Source organism: Engraulis encrasicolus, chromosome 12 (genome assembly GCF_034702125.1).
Source record: "Engraulis encrasicolus isolate BLACKSEA-1 chromosome 12, IST_EnEncr_1.0, whole genome shotgun sequence".
NCBI lineage: Eukaryota > Metazoa > Chordata > Actinopteri > Clupeiformes > Engraulidae > Engraulis > Engraulis encrasicolus.
This window is the reverse complement of record NC_085868.1, coordinates 18,434,610-18,440,861: the sequence shown is the minus strand read 5'-3', so window position 1 is coordinate 18,440,861 and position 6,252 is coordinate 18,434,610.

Below are 6,252 nucleotides of genomic sequence, written 5' to 3'. Positions count from 1 at the left end.
GTGCTATACAGTGAGATAAAACTATGCAAAACAGAACAACAAAAGAAAAGACAGTAACAGGGAATGGTGTTTAAGAAACACAGAATATGTACAGTATATTTGGTTTACCTATTATTTACTTTGATGCCTTTTTCTACTTCATAGTAAACTTAATATTACACACATAACTTTGTCGACAGTTAAGTTCCTCCACAAAGATGTTGAACGTGTCAAACCCACAATTTGTATAATAGACCTAATTATTTAAAAAAGAGCCTGTTGGTCATTGTTTACTTGCCTGCATGCAAGCAGATCAGATGCATTGTGCGAGGAGATCCACCCTTTTAATGTATGAAGTAATTATGCAAGCGCTGTGCATATGCAGTACACTACGCACACTCGTCATCGTTTGACAAACCAACACGCTGCTGTCTTCGGGAACAGGAGTGACCTCAGAGTCAGCCTCCATTTGATCACACATGGCACACAACATATGCAAAACATGATCATTAATTGTGACGCTTTTTGCAATCACTGTCATTTACTTCTACTGTATTATTTATTCATCGCGTGTTGCTGTGAAGTCTATTTTCGTGCCAATTACCAGGTAAACTCGGTGAAACTATTTCAGGATAGCTTAATTACATTTCTTTGCAATTACTTTGCAGCAAGAGATCCGCTGGGTATTTAGAATGTATGAACAAAGAATCTGTCAGCAAAAGATAGAAGAACAGAAGACTTAGAGGACGGAGGGGGAGATGGGAAGATAGAGACAAGAGGGAAGAGAAGGGTGGGGGATAGTGGAAGACGGAAGAATGAAAGGGGGAGATTGACAGAAAGACAGACAGATGCAAAGACGTCAGTAAAACAAAAAAAGTAAGAAAGATAGAGAGAGAAAGGGAGGAGACAGAAAAAAGAAAAGAGACAAGATGGAGACATAGAAAGAGAAAATGAGGATTAGATATATAGAGGTAAGCACAGGAAGTTGGAGATGCCCCAGGCTGTGGTAATAGTTAGAAAAATAGAAAAAAGTTAGAAAAATAAGAGATAGAAAGAGAGAAAGAGAGAAGGAGAGAGACTGAAAGGCAGAGAAAAGGCATAGAAAAAGTCGGGGAAAGAGCAATCAGCAGTGGGATGGAGAAAAGTGAAAGCAAGAGTGATCAAGAAAGAAAGAAAGAAAGAAAGAAAGAAAGAAAAGAAAAAAGAAAAGTGACAAGATGGAGACATAGACAAGGAAACGAAAGTGAGATAGCCTATATAGAGGTAAGTAGAGGAAGTTGGAGATGCTCCAGGCTGTGGTAATAGTTGAAGTTAGAAAAATAAGAAATAGAAAAAAAGAAAGAGGGAAGGAGAGAGACTGAAAGGCAGAGAAAAGGCAAAGAAAAAGATGAGGAAATAGCAATCAGCAGAGAGATGGAGAAAAGTAAAAGCAAGATTGATCAAGAAAGAAATAAAAAGTGATCAAGAAAGAAAGAAAGAAAGAAAGAAAGAAAGAGAGAAAGAACAAACCAAAGAAAGAAAGAAGAAAAAGTAATGTGCTATTGCAAGCTGTGACAATAGCCTCCCTATTCTGTCCTTTTCTTCTGCTTGGTAACCCCATGTAGCGGTTCTTCTCTCAGGGGGAAGGCTTGGAGGGGGATCATCCTGCCTTTAAGCCTCAGGGATGTGGAGTGGCTGGAGCAAAGACACACTCGACCAAATAAAAAAAGCCTTTTGCTGCTTCATTTTTTTGTCCTCCACTACACCGTTTCATCTAAAAGGGCAACAAAGAACGGTCACTGATTCAGAAAGAAAGAGTATGTAAGTACTGAGTTGCGTGACCTTTTTGTTGTTGTGACTGTCCGCTGCAGCGACGTATTATCCACTCTCCAGTCCACACTCACACTCACACCTATAGGCCTACACTCTGTGTCACTTATACTTACACCTACAGTATACACTCACACCTATAGGCCTACACTCTGTGTCACTTATACTTACACCTACAGTATACACTCACACCTATAAGGCTCACCCTATAACAGGAAAGGCAAGGGAATGCTTGCTGCGTGACCTTATCCATACCATGGTGTACGAAGTGAGTGAAAATACTTGCGGTAGAACTATCAGAGCACCATGCGCAATACTGGAGGTGCCATCTCGGGACAAGTAGCCAACATGCCTTTCATCAAAATTGTCAGCCACTGCTTGCGTAGATGTCTCACTGACCAATGCAGGATGCCAGAAGATCTCCCTTTGCTCATCTGTCAATATTGCACCATGCACCCACGTCATCATACCTTGGGTTCAAGTGAGCTATCTCATGCGAAATGGAAATAAAATACGCACAATCTACATACGAACAAACATGCATCATGTGGCAAGCATATTCCATCCAATAAATACACAAACGCAGGCATGAGCGCACACACACGCCTACACACACTCCACTTACGGTCAAAACACACACGATCATAAACAACTACAAAGTAATATGCTGTATGTCAGCCTATACATCAGAGAATTGCTTTCTCACTCACATACCCATTCCACCACTCATGCACATAATCATGTGTCATTTTATTCTCTGTTACTCACTCTTGCTTCTCATGATTCTGTTTATTTTCCTTTGTCTGCTCTCCTCTCTAGGTCTCTGTCTTTCTACCTGTCTGCCTGTCTGCCTGTCTGCCTGTCTGTCTGTCTATCTGTCTCTCTCTCTCTCTCTCTCTCTCTCTGTCACCCTCTTGTCTCTCTCTCTCTCTCTCTCTCTCTCTCTCTCTCTCTCCCTCTCTCTCTCTCTCTGTCATATCGTATTCAATACCACACTACACAAACACAATGCTGGTCCCACCCGTAGTTATTGGTCAACCAAAGCACAGTGTACTGCGAAGGACCGGAATACAATGGGCAGCTGCCGGCCTGCCTGCTGACGAATTTCAATTGCAACTCTCCTGGTGATGATACACACACATACACATACACACACACACAGGCACACACACACACACACACACAAATTCATGTACGTGCGCACACACACGCACAAAACACACACACATTCACACACACACTAAACACGCACACACACAAACGCACGTATGCACGCGTACACACACACACACACACACACACACACACACACACACACACACACACACACACACACACACACACACACACACACACACACTGACACTGACACTGACACTGACACACAAACACACGGACACACACTAAACACACACACACACACACACTCACACACACACACACACACACACACACACACACACACACACACACACACACACACACACACACACACACACACGGACACAAACAAACAAACAAACAAAGGTGAGTGTCCAGTCAACCAGGGGTTGCAGAAGGTGCCTTGCTGAGGGCCCCGAAGTCCCAGAGGCAGAGGCCTGTAATGACTCGCTAAGGAGCAACAAAGCAGCCCAGCAGACGGGTCAAGACAGGCCAAGACCCCCTATGGGGCAGGGGAACAAGTAGAGGAGAGGTACAGAGAGATGAGGGAGAGAGAGAGAAAGAAAGAGAGAGGGGGGTACAATGAGTTTGTGTGTGTGAGAGAGAGAGAGAGAGAGGAGAGAGAGAGAGAAATGTACAATGAGAGGGGTACAATGAGTGAGAGAGAGGGGGAGCGAGAGAGAGAGAGAGAGAGAGAGAGAAAGAGAGAGAAAGAGAGATAGAGAAAGATGTACAATGAGAGAGATACAATGAGAGAGAGAGAGAGAGAGAGAGAGAGAGAGAGAGAGAGAGAGAGAGAGAGAGAGAGAGAGAGAGAGAGAGAGAGAGATGGAGAGTTTGATAAATAATTGAGAAGGGGAAATAAACAATCTGAGAGGGGGAAGAAAGGAGAAGAAAATACAACAAACACACAACAGCCAACAGATATAGAGCCACACACCACAAAAAAATGATAACACAATGCAGAAGACTTGACTTGACAGATGCATGAACCACAGAAAAAAAGATGGCACAATGCACAAACTAGTATACACACTTGACTGACACTGGAATCCCAGAGAAATGACACATGCACACAGACTAAACATGACAGTCACTGATGCCACAGAAAAATGGTAACCCAAGCACAAAGCACACACATACTACACACACATAACATATGACAGATATCAGCAAGAGTTAAGCACAGGAACACACACGGACACACGGACACACGGACACACATGCACATGCATGCACACACACACACACACACACTCTCCACATCCCTCTGCATCCACGACTTCAAGTTACCAACCGTTAGAACCGCGACGTGTCGATTAAGGCTAAAACAGCGGATTAGAATTGACAGGGGTGACAAAGTACAGTACAGTTCAGACGACAGCGCCTTGCATTGGACCTTCTTCATGTTTGGCCCATGTGAGAGCTATAGGAAACAGGCTGAACTTTCATGTTGTAATGGCCTTGTGGCTGCAGCTTATTCTGTCATAACACTTCAGACATTTTCGCCCTCCCCCCACTTCTTCCTTCATGGGTTCCCTTCATGTGAATGGGGAATGTGCATGTGTACTCTTCAGCTGCCAAGGCAAAGCAAAGGCAAACACATTTTTGCTGTGACCATCACCTCAGAGACAGGCGGTCTCTGGTTGCTGGCCAAGCAGCCAAGGATGTGTGTGTGTGTGTGTGTGTGTGTGTGTGTGTGTGTGTGTGTGTGTGTGTGTGTGTGTGTGTGTGTGTGTGTGTGTGTGTGTGTGTGTGTGTGTGTGTGTGTGTGTGTTCTCAGCTGAGGTTGCACCATGCTGGTTAAGATGAAAGGTAAACAGGTAATTATCTGACTTTTGTGTGCACTGTGAGTGAGATGAGATCAGAGGAGATGAGAGGAGAGGAGAGGAGAAGAGAGGAGAGGAGAGGAGAGGAGAGGAGAGAAAAGAGGAGAAGAGAGGAGAGGAGAGGAGAGCAAAGAGGAGAAGAGAGGAGAGGAGAGGGGAGGAGAGGGGAGGAGAGGAGAGGAGAGGAGAGGGGAGGAGAGGAGAAGAGAGAATAGAGGAGAGGAGAGTCAAGAGCGGAGAGGAGAGCAAAGGAGAGGAGAGGAGAGAGGAGGCTTCATCAGGCCATTGTTCTCACACAGTATTTGTGCTCGGTGGGCCGTTCAGTGGGCTAATGTTAATTGCTCCCCCTGTGTGTGTATGTACGTGCGTGTGTGCGTGTGTGTGTGTGTGTGTGTGTGTGTGTGTGTGTGTGTGTGTGCGTGTGTGTGTGGTAGCGCACATTTATGTGTGTACACTGTTATGAAGCTCTCCCAGTGATTTCTTTTGCCCCTGACATCCCAGTCAATCCATGCTCACCACCACCACACATCCACATACTGTTTTAGCAAGCTCTCTCTCTCTCTCTCTGCCTCTCTCTGTCTGTGTCTGTGTCTCTGTCTGTCTGTGTTTCTCTCTGTCTGTCTGTGTTTCTCTCTGTCTCTCTTTGTCTCTCTCTCTCTGTCTCTCTCTCTCTCTCTCTCTCTCTCTCTCTCTCTCTCTCTCTCTCTCTCTCTCTCTCTCTCTCTCTCTCTCTCTCTGTCTTTTTGCCCCCCACCCTCTCTCTATCTGCCTCTCTCTCCCTCTCTCTCTGGGACTGTTTTGTTCCCTATCATGTCACTTTCTGGATCATCCTTTGTTATCGTTTCATTTCCTCAGTGTTATCGGGGTATCATTATGTGTTATGTTGTGAGCTTCATTAACGGCTCATTTCCACATGCCCAACCCCCCTTGAGAAAAGGTTGTGTTTGTCAAATGAAATAAATAAATGCAAACACATTTCCACTGGGTTGAAATAAGCCATGCTGTTGTCTCCCCTTGTGATTTCAGTGTGTTTATGGAACCTGGGCTCCCCCTGTAGGTTAGTTTTGCGGTTACAGTTACATTCGCCTTTGTCCTGTGCATCCAGTGTGAACTGTATGTACTTTCCTAATACTGGCCTATGTGGTAGTTTATCAAATTGTCAAGACGTTATATTGATAAACGTGTATGTTAACCTTGGCATACATTATGTGAAAGTTCTGTGAAGTCAGGTGGGGGGGGAGAGAAAAAAAGACGACTAATAAACTTGACCCAAAAGTTCAAGCAGTCCTCTAGAAAGAGAGATAGTGCTGAAAGTGGAGCAGGTTACTTAATCTATTTCTTCTCGCGGCAGCGGTAGGCTCATGTTTTCTCTCTCTCTCTCTCTCTCTCTCTCTCTCTCTCTCTCTCTCTCTCTCTCTCTCTCTCTCTCTCTCTCTCTCTCTCTCGTGACTGTCGTCGAGAGGAGAGGAGAGGA